Consider the following 16,903-nt stretch of genomic DNA (forward strand, 5'->3'; position numbering starts at 1 on the left):
ACTTTAGAAGCCTCAGATATAAGAACTTTTAATCATTAAAAGAAACAGCAAATTGTCTTTATTACCGCAGTCTTCTACGTTCAAGTAAATGATTAAATAGGTGACTTTGAAACTCCACAAAACTTTAAATAGGACTGTTTCCATCACTGGGAGGCTTTCACAAAACTACATTTACTACCTCCCACAACTTCACTAAATCCACAGCAAATCTGAATACTCCATTCTTACCAAAGATCAAACAACATTATTTAATTAACTATTTGGCTTTGAGGCTTTCATTTTTCCCACAAACTAGGACACTCGGTAATCACTTTAGTTCAAAAGGAGAGGAACCTGAGAGGTGTTATGATAAGGAAAAAAAATCAGAGTAGTTACATTAATTCAGTTATAAATTACCTTATATATGAGCACACTAACACATCCAATAAACTGACCCTTCACTGTACATTATTATAGTGTTCCGTTACAGTGATTGCGCAATGTGGTGGCGATTGCATGTTAGTAGGTTGATTTGCAGGTATAATTGCTGGACTCTGTCATTTCTTGGTGGTGATGATAATTCCAGAATATTTCCAGCTCTTCATCCATCCATCCGAGTCATTGGAAAGCGTCAGGAAAAGCCTCTCTAGGAACCAGCCCAATATACAACTTTTATATGAGCAGTTCACAGTTTAGTAGCTCGTCCCCGACTGACTCTTGTTCCACCATTTCTACCTATGCAACCACAATTTGCGCGCGTTACACAGTTCTGTTTAAGAACCGTAAGTGAAGGTCAGCAGTTTACATAACAGCAAACAAACATTTTGAATGAAACAGAACATTTGCACATATTAGTATTTCTACAAAAATATTATTTAAACAAAATTCCAAATATATACAGTAAGTTTTGTCTCCCTCCAACTGGGACAAAGAATTTAAATGACAGACACACTACATTGCACAGAATCAAATCATGACATCAAAGTTTTTACAAAGAATGGAGAATACAATTTTGTGTTACCTATTCAATCGAACACATTTACAGAAGCTCAACGATGTGACATTAAATAAAACAAAAGGTAAAATAAATCAGTAGAGTATTAGAGCTATGGTGTTACAACGGCATCAGTAATTTGGTGGGTAAATTCGGTGAGAGCCAATCATAATCCCCCTTTCATTCACAAGACGTTGTTTGTGCTTGGGAGATAGGAGTCTCTACATAGCGGGGAGAACGTTTGGGTATGTTGAAAGCAGGAAGGATAACACGTGGTGGACAGAGTGCCGTGTTAGAAGCTCGAGAAAGAACGAATTCGCAATTTTCCTTATTGTTATATCGTTAGTGACGATGATTACAGCACACCAACCTGCATTGGCGATGTCTCTCCATCATTACATCTGCAGGTGCGGTATTCATTATCACCTGTCCTTCATCACACTTGTTTGAGAGAATCTTGGCTGGATACAGCACCTCCCAGATGCGCTGATTGTAAGACTTTGTCAGACAATTTCCTAGGACTGAGGTGAATCGAGACATATAGCCGGTGTGAATGTAGGCACACCATAATTTTTTCATTTGCTGTACAGATATAAAAGTTACTCACTGTTTGTGTAAAATGTGTATATTGTTGAAACTTCCTGGCAGATTAAAACTGGCAGAAGTAAAGCTGTGAGTACGGGGCGTGAGTCGTGCTCCGGTAGCTCAGTTGGTAGAGCACTTGCCCGCGAAAGGCAAAGGTCCCGAGTTCGAGTCTCGGTCGGGCACACAGTTTTAATCTGCCAGGAAGTTTCATATCAGCGCACACTCCGCTGCAGAGTGAAAATCTCATTCTGGAAACATCCCCCAGGCTGTGGCTAAGCCATGTCTCCACAATATCCTTTCTTTCAGAAGTGCTAGTTCTGCATGTTTCGCAGGAGAGCTTCTGTAAAGTTTGGTAGGTAGGAGACGAGGTACTGGCAGAAGTAAAGCTGTGAGTACCGGGCGTGAGTCGTACTTCGGTAGCTCAGTTGGTAGAACACTTGCCTGCGAAAGGCAAAGGTCCCGAGTTCGAGTCTCGGTCGGGCACACAGTTTTAATCTGCCAGGAAGTTTCATATCAGCGCACACTCCGCTGCAGAGTGAAAATCTCATTCTGGATACATCCCCCAGGCTGTGGCTAAGCCATGTCTCCGCAATATCCTTTCTTTCAGAAGTGCTAGTTTCGCAGGAGAGCTTCTGTAAAGTTTGGAAGGTAGGAGACGAGGTACTGGCAGAAGTAAAGCTGTGAGTACCGGGCGTGAGTCGTGCTTCGGTAGCTCAGTTGGTAGAGCACTTGCCCGCGAAAGGCAAAGGTCCCGAGTTCGAGTCTCGGTCGGGCACACAGTTTTAATCTGCCAGGAAGTTTCATATCAGCGCACACTCCGCTGCAGAGTGAAAATCTCATTCTGTGTATATTGTTGTTGTCGTTGTTGTTGTGGTCTTCAGTCCTGAGACTGGTTTGATGCAGCTCTCCAGGCGACTCTATCCTGTGCAAGTTTTTTCATCTCCCAGTACCTGCTGCAACCTATATCCATTTGAATCTGTTTAGTGTATTCATCTCTTGGTCTCCCTCTACGATTTTTACCCTCCACGCTGCCCTCCAATACTAAATTGGCGATCCCTTGATGCCTCAGAACATGTCCTACCAACCGATCCCTTCTTCTTGTCAAGTTGTGCTACAATCTTCTCTTCTCCCCAATCCCATTCAATACTTCCTCATTAGTTATGTGATCTACCCATCTAATTTGCAAAATACTTCCTAAATACTTCTGCCTACACTGCATGCCACGCCAGCTTCCATAGTTTTCAAACCAAGTACTTCACGAGATTGACTAACACACACTGCCTGCTACCCTGACAAAGTAAAACTAACTGCTTTGACGAAGATCTGTGCTCTCAGGAACAGACTTACAAAGTATGTGCTTATATCGATACTACGGAGGTTGAGTACGTTTTTCTAATTTACTATTTTCATTCACATGTATGGCCTAACACCTGAAAATTTTCATGACAGATAAAACAGCTACTTTTCAAGATGAGCTGCATGGGAAACGTAACGACTGTAGTTCCCCTTTGCTTTCAGCTATTCACAGTACCAGCATAGTAAGGCCATGTTGGCTGTCGTCACAGTGCCATAAAAGTTAACCATCCTGAATGTTGCCTCTGCAACTATTGAAATGGCTGCCAATTCCTATAAAAAAGACATATCTGCCTTCTCCACAGATATGCCTCCAATGTAGTTGCACCTACTCTTGGCTGTGCTGCTATCTGTATCGTAAAGGCACTTAAGTTATCCCCACTTCAGCGGGGTCCATGTTTCATATGATGGGTCGTGTGTCTGAAGAATGTGAAATGGTTGTTTTGTGGAGAATTAGATCACTGTGTGCAAAGTTTGTGCTTTGTCCTGGATGACATTTACGGATATTTCTGATTTTTTAAGTGACAATTGAGACTCCCAGTGAAGTGCTGCGCAGTCAAAAGCGTGAACTTTCAGAGCCGTACACGGCATAAACTGCATAGATTTTGAGGGGTCATTCAAAAATTAAAGAGTTTGTTGTTTTACAAATTGCTTATTAACTGATAAAAAATGTAATTCTCTCGATCAGAGGTCGTGAGATCATTTCTTTAAACTGGCTACTAGGGCGTGTTGTAAGACTGAAAATTCTGGTGTAAACGGTGATTATTTTCCGACTTTCAGTTGTAGAACTTTGGGCAAGGATGGACCTAGTTGCAAGATTAGAGTACTCGTAGTGAAAACAGAGAACAGATCTTTTATTCAAGAATATTTAGTACTTGCTGTCAGAGCTGATGAAGTACACATGTATTACAATGATGAGACAGTGAAATCATGCGCCCTGTGGATTCCTGTAGTTCTTTACAAATTTGCTTAGCTGACAACATTATACGCTGTTTCAGGGCAGGCTGATCTTCAGAAGAACTCACCAAAGAAGTAATTTTGACGTTAGCAGACAGAACAAAGAGGACGCACTGTTGCAAATACAAAGAATTTGTCTTTCTCTAGTTTCTTATTGGTTTTTAGTTTCAGAATGTAAATTTTTGACTTTCTTTACACCCATGTTTCGCTCACTGCACATCTGTGTAATACTCTATACCATAGATACCCCTTTTGTGCTATTTGTGATGGTTTGTAAATATTTTAGGCGATAGCTGTAAACTACCTAAGAAATAATTTCACTTTACACTGTGGCGAGAGAGGGTTCTGTTACACTTCTTTTCACCTTTCTCTCATTTCCAAATATTCCTCCCCTTTCCTCCCTGTGTGGTGTAACACTAGGTTATATGTTCATTTTTGTCAACGATGGATACGACAGATGAGATAGAGACAATACATAACCTTAATGTTTGTTTGAATACTGTAATGCTTCATAGGCCATGGTGCTGTTGGAGAGGGTATGTGCCGAGCTAGATCCAGCGAGAGCTGCTGTTTATCTTGGTATTGTGTACCGGGCTTAAGGGTGCACAACAGGTACTACGCCACCACACAGACACAGCCACTCGCATTTCAGTTACGAGCAGCAGCCACCAGCTGGCACTCACAAACTCGGATGATATCCTGCTTCCGCACCACTTCCACGTGCACCTCGTTCTCCTCCGCCGATAGTGTTGCCAGCACGAATGTAAGCACTGTTAACCGTGAAACACATCGATTCTGTCTTGCAGTGGCTGAGACGGAAACCTGCCGCCAGCAGGCGCAAAACACGACGTGCTGCGCACTCTCTCACAGTTGTGATTCTAGAGTTGGACGACAGAGGTCTGGCCCTGCATATAGCCCAGCACAGTGCATCAAACTGAGCCACAGAGCTCAGCTCTACGCGTGCCTTTCACAAGACGACATTCCCACTTAGCAGTCACTATTTACTCACTAATATGACAATCACGAGTGTCTAAATCATTACATTGAGTAATAGTGATAAGATCACATCCTGAAAAGTTACTTAGATTTCAAGGTATAGGACATTAAGTGATACACCTACAACTGGACCAAAGTTAAGTACTATGTTGTAACATACTCTTAAAAAATGCTATTGGTTATTTCTTATTGAGTTGCCACACTTCTTTTCAAGTGTCAAGAAAAGTGTTTAATTAATAAGCGTGCAATATACGAACTGTTTTATTAGACTATGGGAGGAACTATGTTTTCTGCTATCGTGGATAAACATAAGCACGACAACAGAGCTAATCTAACAGCAACATTCAGTTACTATGTTACCAACACTTGGAATCCGAAGCGTAGAGCGACTTGGCAGTTTTTTCATTCAAAAAAGATGACTAATGAAGTCAGGACCGTGTGGAGTTTGCCCAAGGAACTTCAGTATTTGTAACCTGACACTTACTCACTGACCCACACACCACGGAGATCTGATCAGTAACTGCACTGTATTACGAGTCGACTTGTAAGATTGCGTAAACACGCTCCCGTAAAGCTTTACTTTATACATTTTTTTCATGTCCTCCCCATTCAGTTCAGCTTATGCTATATTTCATGCAGTTCAGAAGCAGTAACTTATTTTATTTTACACCATGTTCAAAAATGTTGCTTGCAATGTAATGAGAATCATTTTCAATTGTTGTTAATAATGCTGTTATTCAGAGATGGTCTCTACCATAGTGCGACTTCGAAAAGTCATACATTAAAGGGGGGGGGGGGGGAGACAACAACGCAGCACGAAGGATGTATCCGGACGGGACGCAAATCGGTAGATGTGGTGTACATCTATAGACAAATAAATAGTTACAATTGTAGGGCAATTTACACAAGAGAAAGAGCTTCACAAATTCAGCAAGTCAATAACGCATTGGTCAACTTCTGGTCCACATGAAGGCAATTATTAGGCTTGACATTGATTGATATAGTTGCTGGATGTCCTCCTGTGAGATATCGTGCCAAATTCTGTCCAACTAGCTCGTTATATCGTCAAAATCCCGAAACAAACAGTAGAAACTCTCGCTGTGCCAGTGAGGACGTTAGCTTGCTGAAATGGGAGCACGGGATGGTTTGTCACGGAAGCCAACAAAACGGGGCATAGAAAAATTAATGAATTACTGTACTGATAAACATCTTATGTTATTTGATTTTCAAACAGCTGAGCAAAACTGAACGTACTCAGACATTTCACTCTTTACCTGTTCTGATCAACACTAAACTGACACACAATATTTTTCTAGCGCAACGCAATCTGACTTTCAAAAATCCCTACAAAAGAATGGCCCTAACTAACATTAACCTATACCTTTCATAAATCACTTACCTCACAAAAATCTTCGTTACTCGAACTACTGCAATACAGCGTGCGCCACTACTGCCAGCTAAATAAAAGATTCCAACTACTGAAGGCACTAACTACTGATAGGCATAGTTAGCAAATGAAAGATTTTGATAGAGAACAAACAATGTATTTACCTTAATAATGTTCAAGGGACATAATATATATGTATCAGTCCATGACATCCAGTCTTACAAATTCACTCTCTGTGATGGACACATGTCCAGATCATCCGCTCTCAAAACTCCGCCATCTCACTCCCCACATCCACCACTGCTGGTGGCTCACCTCCAACTGCGCAACGCTACGCGCTGTTAACAGCCAAGTGCCCAACACTACAATAGCAAATTCCAACAATGCCACCCAGCCACAGACTGCACACAGCACAGACAGTGATTTTCATACAGAGCGCTACGTGGGGGTGGCGTTACCAATATAAGAACCTAAGAGGATACTTACATAGCCCCCATGCTCCCCACAAAAAATTTTACACAGCCTACTTACAACCGTTCTTGGCTCACAGCCGTATGGCGGGGCGATAGTCTGGGGCGTCTCCACACACGTCTTCGCTGGACATGTGAAACATGAAGACAATTCTACTCCAGTCATAGAGGTTCCAGGATGAAGATGTGTCGGGAGATGGCCAGAACAGCGCCGTCTTTTTCGTGTATTTTAAAAATGATGACGTGTTTGTGTGTTGTTGCGAAGTATGTCTGGTTTCCTGAAATCCTGCACTCATATGTTAATGAAATAGCTCCTTCACAGTTTACACTTACCACAGAACTGTATAGAAATATTCCCACCGATTGATCTCGTTATTGTGACAATGCGCTCGAAATGTTAGAGGAAATGTAAATGGGAGACAAATATTTCGTTGGAGCGTTGTGAGGTTCCATGCCCTCTTTTGCATGTCTACTCTCCTTTTCACAAATTTTCTTAATGTTGTTTGTCATTGCACGGTAGTACCAGACTGAATAAGGTTATTGTAATGAGAGTATTTGTATTGAGAACTCAAAAATACTTTTCACTTGGTTCCTAAACATGTTTGGCTACTTTCCTGGGCGGCTTGTGCGAGGCAAGCATTGGAGGACGCGGCACACGGCATTTCTCGTTGGGGGCTGCGCTTCCCTGAATTCTGGGGGGTTCGTACAATAGGCTTAAGCGCCTGGCGGAACGACTGAGGTCGGCCGAGTTTCGCCTGTTGCATGCAGGGCGAAACGGCCTGCGAGACATCTGAGTGTCGCCGCAGTTTATTTGTTTACCGTTCCGGCGCGTCCCGAGCGAAGATTCCCGGCACCGACTGACTGCATTGTCCTCTTGATTCTGAGAATACTTGTAGACTGTGCCCTGCTCGGAGCTACTGTCTGACGCCCGATGGCCGGTGGTCTAGGCAGGTTGTTTTCAAATGACAAGTTCAGTACTCTCAGCTGAATAGCAGAGGCATGACTGGTCAACTTAAACTGAGGCTAGTTGACATCATAAAGCCCTGTTCTAAATTGGAGGGAACGGTCGCTATTGGCGCGAATGAAGCTCTGTGACAGTGTGGGGACATTTTGGAGTCAGAACTGAATGCTGATTCGCAGTTTTCGAGGAGAGTACGGAGTAGAGCAAGGTTGGCTTCGATCTTGCGTTGCGTGGGCAGAGTGGGCATTTGGGGATCTGATCTTCCTCGGAGTCGGGAGTTGTTTCGACTTGGTCGCTCTTTTTCGGAAGAACTTAGAATCTTCGGACAGCCTTCGAGGCTAGGGGGTGACACAGCGTTGCTGCACGGCAGAAGCCTGCGCCTACATCATCAGGACGCTGCCTACCGACGACGCCCTGCACATTTCAGTACTGGTACAGTATTTTGCGGCTCCGGTATTGTAGGTCCTTATCAATTTTATACTGAATCCCTCACTAGCATGCTCGCTCGCTTTGCTACAAGTCCACCTTGCTTGTTTCTCCATGTGATCCCATTTGAGCTCTCACTACTAATTACGATGCGGCTAGATAGTTGGAAAATTAATATTTGATTCATTAGGACCCCCAGTCATTATCGTGAAGCTATTGCATCACAGAGAGTAGGAGCCCTTGTTCTTGAGCCAACTCTTATTCAGATAATAGTTCAGAATACCCTATCCTTTAACCTACTGTTTGTGTCGATAATCATGTGCCTTTATGTTCTGATGTACACTCCTGGAAATGGAAAAAAGAACACATTGACACCGGTGTGTCAGACCCACCATACTTGCTGCGGACACTGCGAGAGGGCTGTACAAGCAATGATCACACGCACGGCACAGCGGACACACCAGGAACCGCTGTGTTGGCCGTCGAATGGCGCTAGCTGCGCAGCATTTGTGCACCGCCGCCGTCAGTGTCAGCCAGTTTGCCGTCGCATACGGAGCTCCATCGCAGTCTTTAACACTGGTAGCATGCCGCGACAGCGTGGACGTGAACCGTATGTGCAGTTGACGGACTTTGAGCGAGGGCGTATAGTGGGCATGCGGGAGGCCGGGTGGACGTACCGCCGAATTGCTCAACACGTGGGGCGTGAGGTCTCCACAGTACATCGATGTTGTCGCCAGTGGTCGGCGGAAGGTGCACGTGCCCGTCGACCTGGGACCGGACCGCAGCGACGCACGGATGCACGCCAAGACCGTAGGATCCTACGCAGTGCCGTAGGGGACCGCACCGCCACTTCCCAGCAAATTAGGGACACTGTTGCTCCTGGGGTATCGGCGAGGACCATTCGCAACCGTCTCCATGAAGCTGGACTACGGTCCAGCACACCGTTAGGCCGTCTTCCGCTCCGAATTTTACTGTTGGCACTACACACACTGGCAGATGACATTCAGCGCACATTCGCCATTCCCAGACCCTGGCATTGGATCGCCACATTGTGTACCGTGATTCGTCATCCCACACAACGTTTTTTCTACTTTTCAATCGTCCAATGTTTACGCTCCTTACACCGAGCTCGGCGTCGTTTGGCATTTAGCGGCGTGATGCGTGGCTTATGAGCAGCTGCTCGACCACGAAATCCAAGTTTTCTCACCTCCCGCCTAACTGTCACAGTACTCGCAGCGGATCCTGATGCAGTTGGGAATTCCTGTGTGATGGTCTGGATAGATGTCAGCCTATTACAAATTACAACCCTCTTCGACTGTCGGTCGTCTCTGTCTGTCAACAGACGAGGTCAGCCTGTACGCTTTTGTGCTGTACGTGACCCTTCACGTTTCTGCTTCACTATCACATCGGAAAGAGTGGACCTAGGGATGTTTAGGAATGTGCAAATCTAGGGTAGGGACGTATGACACAAGTGACACCCAACCACCTGACCACGTTCGAAGTCCCTGACTGTTGTGGAGCGCCCCATTCTGCTTTCTCACGGTGTCTAATGACTAATGAGGTCGCTGACATGGAGTACCTCGCAGTAGGTAGCAGCACACTGCCCCTAATATGAAAAACGTATGTTTCTGGGGGTGTCCGGATAGTTTCAATCACATAGTGCATACATCCAGGAAGGAAGAGTAAAAAAATGGCACGAAATGTGAAGAACTGCGTGACGACTTCTGTTTCGGACAACGTATAATCCAATGGCAGACTTCAGTCGATTATATGGTATTTTGCAGAAGTGCAGTTCAACTTGGACCAAAGCAAAAACTGCATATAAGTGTAGTTGATAACGGAGCGAAATGGAATGAAAATCGAATTCAGTATCAGAGCCAACGCTAGAAAATATTTACAAATTAGTCGATAACGCCTCAAATGAAATGAGCAAATTTAATGACCTGCCCATTCACATCCTTTGTTCAGTTCTGACACAATTTTACGTATCCATCCTTTCCATGTCATGTGAGTAATTTGACTCAGTGATTCGAAGCCAAAGTCGTTTATTTTCTGTAAGACCAGAAAGACTATGCACTAATAATAAATAAATACTACAGTTTTGACCAATGAACGATGGAAATACATGTTACTCAATTATTAATTTATTACATATTGTTGTATTTGAGGTTAATGTGATGTAACTGAAATATTTCAAATACCGGAATATGGGAAATTTTTTAATTATCATCTGAAAGTTAAGTTTATCTTAATAATAGTACAAGGAAAGTCATGAGAGAAATAAGACAGACACTCAGAAAAAAAAGAGTAGAAAAATATCGGCGGATAAATCGGACGACAGGTGAAAAACTGTATGGTGACTTGTGCTTTGAAAAACACCTAATCGAATTACACTCTTCAGTCGAGCTGGCCGGGGTGGCCGAGCAGTTCTAGGCGCTACAGTCTGGAACCTCGCGACCGCTACGGTCACAGGTTCTAATCCCGTGTCGGGCATGGATGTGTGTGATACCCTTAGGTTAGTTAGGTTTAAGTAGTTGTAAGTTCTAGGGGACTTATGACCTCAGAAATTAAATCCCATAGTGCTCAGAGCCATTTGAACCATTTTCTTCAGTCGATTGTGTAGAATTCTACCAGACAGGTAAATACCAACGACCGAAGGAGCACACTCCAACTTGGGCCAAACACATTTCAAACATTAATGTAAGCAATAACCGAACGTCAGTGTAACTGATAAGGGAGCTAAATAAAAGGTAAACGAAATCAGTACAACGAATACTAGAAAATATTTACAAAAATGTTTAAGCTGTTAACACCGTGAGTGAAATAAGAGAAGTTATTGATCTCTAAGTCAGTGTTGAACAGGGCGGTCACGGCGTGACAGACTTCACGTGTGCAGGCCACGTGGGCCGCTTGTGGTCCAAGGACGGGCCAGTCACTCGGCTTTGGTCGGTCTTCCTCGGAAATAGCCGGAGCATCGCGACGGATCATTGGATGTTGCACTGTGGCGTTTTTCGATGGCACAGCTTACTCTCCTCATTTCGGGAGAATCAAGGTGTCAACGCTGTTTACACTTCGGTATTTGTTCGTGGGATGGAGGACGTTCACAGGTCCAGTGGATATTTGCAGAAAAAGAGTCAGTCTAGTGATTTGATGGCCTTTAAAATGAATGGGGACGACGAGAAAAGAGGGATGAGAGTTCTCAGTACGTATTACACAGTTACATAAGCAACGGATAGTGCAATTGAGCACTGTGGCACTCATGGCAGGGCATGGGCCATGAGCCAAATTATTGGCCACCCCTGGTTTCCGTATAGATACTCATATTACTCGTCCAACTCTGGCACATGCTTCTTACTGGTTCATCCTGTACATGCAGTGTGAGTACTTTATCCAGTTCGCTGTAGTGAGCTGTACCCAGAAAAAGTAGCTTATCTTCTGTGAGATCACTAGGACTGTACACTATTAATGAGTAGCTGAGTGACAGTGCGCACCGCGGTCGGCCGTCCACGCCGCTTCGCGCGCCGAGTGTTTTGTTTACATCATCGTCACAGCGCTTCTCAGTCGAACACGCTCTAACGGCCAACTCTTACAGGAAGAACACTCTTAAGTTCACCTTCTCAAATGAATACGCACGACCCAAAGTACTGGCCGTCGAACGCTTCCTACGCGAAGACGTGAAGATCCCCCGTGGCGAACTCATCGGTATACACCTATCGATCATTACCAGCGTCGTTTATGTTAAGATGACTTCCGACGCTGCCTACAATGAGATTATTCAAAGGACGCGACATGGACTAAAATTTCGGCACTCCGACGGAAACGTCGGGCCTGTGGATGTCGACCATGCGGGACTTGGCCTTCGGACGATCCGTGAATTCGAACTGCCTTTCGAGGTGAATGAAGATGAAGTCATCGCGGCGCTAAGCCCGTTCGGAAAAGTCCAGAGCCACGTAGCCGAGACATGGGCACAGTTTACGACGTATCCGGTGCTTAATGGTGTGAGACAAGTCCGAATCGATCTCAAACGGCACGTTCCATCGTACATTTCTATCGGCGGCTGCCGTGCGGTGGTCATTTACGACGGACAACCTCGAACATGTTCCGGTTGTGGCAAAGAAGGCCACGTCCGTAATGAATGCCTGCAAAGCCGCATCACACAACTATGACCCGACGATACGAACACCGACAGAACCACGACCACCCTTCGAGTCACCTATGCGGCCTCACTGCACGTCCAGCCTACACAAGACGCCGTTCATGAGCGTCTCTCTGGTCCGATACACCCGGAGGCGTCCCAGCACCTTGACACCGGCGATGCCGCCCGTGAACATGTCCAACAGCCGGACACACCCACGCTAGAATATCACAAGGATACCAATGACAGTGTTCTGGAGAATGACGACCGCACCATAGCACCCGCGGATTTTGTACCGGAACGACGTGAATCTGTTCCTTCCTCAGACACTGAAACTCATTGCCGAAAGCAGAAGTCGCCCAAACGACGAAAAAAACGCCGCAAGACATCAGATTCGATCACTGAGCCCCCTCCGCAGAACGAAGAGGTGGCACACCACTCTGACGGAGAACACGATAACACTTTCTCCTCTGCCACGGAGACGCGTCATCCACAAGACGGTGAACCGTCCAACAGAGAGCGTGCGCAAGCCCCGCGCCCAGAAGCCATGGAACATAGCACGCCTGTTGTCACCGACGCAACTGAGCCGACTCGCCGATGTCAAACCCGTCGGACATTTTTCATGGGCGGATGACACGGATTTCCCACCTCCATCTGATGCGGAAATGAGATCTGTTCCTCCGTTAGACCAACACTAAAATGGGGGAAGTTTCTACGGCGACTCCTGCGACTTCTATGGACTTCCAACATCCACCACAACAATCTTCACCAGCTACGAACCTATCGGCAGCACGGATCTCCCATCAGGCGTACCGAATAGCTACTATCAATACTAATAACATCGGCTCCCACGCTAAACTTCAACTGCTCCGTGACACGCTAAGAGCAGCGGACATCGACATCGCCCTCTTACAAGAACTGAGGACAGCAACTAGGACTGGGTGTTATGGATATGAGACGTACGCCGCCCCTGCAGCTATGGAACACAGAGGCGCAGCCATCCTCCTCCGAGAAGGGATTGCAGTTTCCGACGTCGCATACCTCCAAACAGCGCGAGGGGTGGCCATAACAGTTGAAGGACTCAAAATTATAAATCTGTACGCCCCATCGGGCACTGATAAACGGAGGGATCGCTCCCAGTTCTACGCAGAAGATATCACACCTTTATTCCTCGGCCGATACGATCATCGCATCGTAGGTGGAGATTTCAACTGTGTTCTCGAGCGCACGGACCAATACCCCCATTTCACCACATGTCCGGAACTTCGCTTGCTCGTCCGCCGCCTTCGTCTCCTCGACACTTGGCGAGTGTTACACGGCGACCGCCCGGGGTATACACATATTACGAGCCACTCCGCCAGCCGACTTGATAGAATATACATCTCTAACGCTCTAAAGTAAGTTCTCCTCGACGCGGAACGTTGGCCATCTGCCTTCGCGGATCATGACATCTACATCTGTACCATGAACCTACATCGACAATCTATATGGCGCAGTGCATGACCTTGGAAACTCAATGTCGCGCTACTGCGGGACCCTGAATGTCGACAACAGGTCACCGACACGAGGCACACCTGTGTTCAACGAATTATGCGTTGCGAGACCACACTGCAGTGGTGGTTGCTGTGCGCCAAACCGGTCATCCGACGCACATTGACACACTATGGCAGAGCCAAAGCCAGGTGGAATCACCATACAACTGATTTCTACTATAGCGCTCTACGTGAACTCATGGATCAACCTCCATCCCCGGATCGTCTAAAAGAAGCTCAATGCATTAAGGCAAAGATTTTAACCTTGACCAGATGCCGTCTAGAGGGAGCTATTTGTGCGGGCACGCAGCCAAGATAGGATTAACGGTGAAGAACATTCTAAGCAGCATATTATTCAAAATTTTCGTCGACCCCGACGGCCTTTAATGACAACTTTAGACTTACCTGATGGACGCCGGCTGACTTCACAAGCTACCATTGCGGATGCATTCACAACGCACTATAGACTTTTCTATAAAGAGGTACCTGCCGGTGCAGAGGCCATTGCTGAGGTTGCCCAGGAGACATTTGGTACTCTAAACGCAGCAGCTGCAACCCTCCTGACTTCTGAAGTGACCACCGACGACGTCCAAGGCGCTATGGCCAAAGGGTCTCTGAATCGATCTCCCGGCCCGGATGGTTTACCTCTCGAATTTTACAGAACCTTCCAAGATTTGATGATGTCGCGATGGAGGGACATGTACTGGGAACTTTTGTCCGGCGCGGCGAACCCGCCACCAATGTTCATGGATGGCTTACTTGTACGTCCCGAAACCCGCAGGAGGAACACGACTCGACAGTTATCGGCAGATGACGTTACTCAATTCCGACTTCAAGATTTTCACACGCCTTCTAGCAGTGCGACTCAAACATGTCTTACGAGACATTGTTTCCCACGAACAAACATCTTTAGGCGGCGATCGTAATATACAGACAGCCCTCAGTGAATATCGAGATGTGATCGCTGTGGCAACACACTCGCGACTGCCAGGCGCTTTACTCTCCATCGACTTCAAACAAGCGTTTGACCGCGTCAATCATGCATTCCTCAACGCAGTGATGAACCGAATGGCAATTCCCCAGACGTTCACGCAAGTGATTATGCGGCTCCTTCGTGGAGCAACGTCCAGACTTCTCGTCAACGGCAGACTTACAGAACCCATGCGGACTGAACGCTGAGTACGGCAGGGTTGCCCCTTGTCGACGGTGCTTTATGCCATTGCGATGGAACCACTCATTTGCGGATTACGGCGACGTCTGACAGGTATTCCACTCCGGGATCCTATGTTCCGCTGCCGAGCTTACGCGGACGACTCGGCCCTCGTCGTACGTTCAGCGGCCGACGTACAAGCTGCGATGCAGTTGATTACCCGTTACAGTGCAGGGGCAGCGAGCGCTATGAACGTGGCAAAATCATGCGCCATGAAGATCGGCCGCTGCCTTCCCGCAGACAGCGTAGTCGCATTTCAACTGGTGGACACCGTTCACTGTCTCGGGTTGGTGTACACGCGAGACATTCGCCGCACCTCGGCGATCAGTTATTGGACGCTGCTGCAACGCATCCGGGCCAACATACGAAATCACATACTACGCCCGCTGAATATGTGCCAGAGAGTCACCTTCGTCAATACCCATCTGGCAGCCCGGATACCCCATATAGCGCAGATTCTGCCCATCACTGCGACAATGGCGGCCAGATTACAGGCGGCTTTTGGCTATTTCATTTGTTCTGGACACATCTTCAAAGTCCAGTTTGAAGCTCTCACCTTACCGCAGCGGGATGGTGGCCTCGATCTGGTTAATGTGAGAGCCAGAACTACTGCACTTTACACCAATACTATGCTCCGGTTATGTAAAAGCTAAAATGCTAGTTTTACTGGAATGTTGACCACCGAGCTCGCACCTGTTTCGAGACGCCCACCGACGTCTCTGGCACACATCCCACCTCCAATGTCACATATCGGCCGTTTCTTTTTGGAGCACAGCTACATATGCACCGAGCTCCCCAGGACCAGGAAGACGACCACCCGTAACATCTACCGCCTTCTCCGAAAGTCTCCACCCCTGCAATCCCATCGAAACACGTCACCCCCATGACCTACAGTTTGGGAAACGATCCACCAACCATATCACACCACTGACACCACCTCTATGTGATACTTTCTCGTCAACGGCAAGTATACTACAAGACAGAAACTGCATCGTATCGCACTAGTGGACTCACCCCGTGCCTCAAATGCAATGTCGAAGATACAGATTTACATCGTTTTGAGTGTGGGCCAGCAGCAGCTGTCTGGACCCTCGTACAGAAGATTGTGGCTTTCTACCTCCGAGCACCATCACATCACGTTTCTCCTACTATGATGATATATCCCGACACGACCTACTTTCCACCGTCTAAGTGGCACGCCATCAGATGGATCAGAGGCATGGCTGTCAACTACCTCTTCCGGGACGACATCGTCGATCCGGCGGACTTTTGGACACGCCTCCAAGTGCATCACCACACCCTTCACCGACATCGACACTATCGGGCCACTTTCTCGAACTGTTTACATTTTCACCAACCCGCCTCAAAGCTGGAATGTCAACGAACAGTGCCAGCCAAGACTGGACGATTCCACGTTCCCCTTCAATGGTCAATGATAGAATGCATTTTGTTCTGATGGCGCGCCAAAGTGGAGTATTCCTATTTTATTTCACTTCTCTTTTCTCCTTCTCTTCTAAGTTTTTTTTCTCGTTATACATGTTTATCCCTTTCACACATAGCTCTCTGTCTGCAGCCTATTTGTTTCCTTTCTCCTGCGCTCCCAAAAAAAAAAAGAAAGTGTTTGCTGCTGATGGTGAGACTGTATACTCATTTATGTTAACCAAAAAAATAAAAAGAATAAAAATAAAAAAAGAATAAAAATAGAAGGCCTTTGCCGAAATATAGCTACCTTTTATGTTTTCCGTTTCAAAGGATATTGTGTTATTTTATGAAGAACATCGTCTTTTATTTTCATACACAAGAGGTTTTTATTTGTTTTCTTATAAGCTGCAAAATAAAAAAGAGGATGGTAGAGAAAAAAATAAATAAAAAATAAATAAAAAATTGGTAGAGCACATCCCCGCAAAAAAAGTAATCA

The 16,903-nt window shown here is 46.1% G+C and overlaps 1 non-coding gene across 1 annotated transcript; it reads left to right on the top strand.

Annotated features, from left to right (window-relative positions):
- Positions 1-1,666: 1,666 nt before the first annotated feature.
- Positions 1,667-1,741, top strand: Trnas-cga (transfer RNA serine (anticodon CGA)). Its single transcript has one exon. It is a non-coding gene; the product is annotated as a tRNA-Ser (tRNA).
- The last annotated feature ends 15,162 nt before the right edge of the window (positions 1,742-16,903 follow it).

The sequence above is a fragment of the Schistocerca gregaria genome, chromosome 7 (genome assembly GCF_023897955.1).
Source record: "Schistocerca gregaria isolate iqSchGreg1 chromosome 7, iqSchGreg1.2, whole genome shotgun sequence".
NCBI classification, from domain to species: domain Eukaryota; kingdom Metazoa; phylum Arthropoda; class Insecta; order Orthoptera; family Acrididae; genus Schistocerca; species Schistocerca gregaria.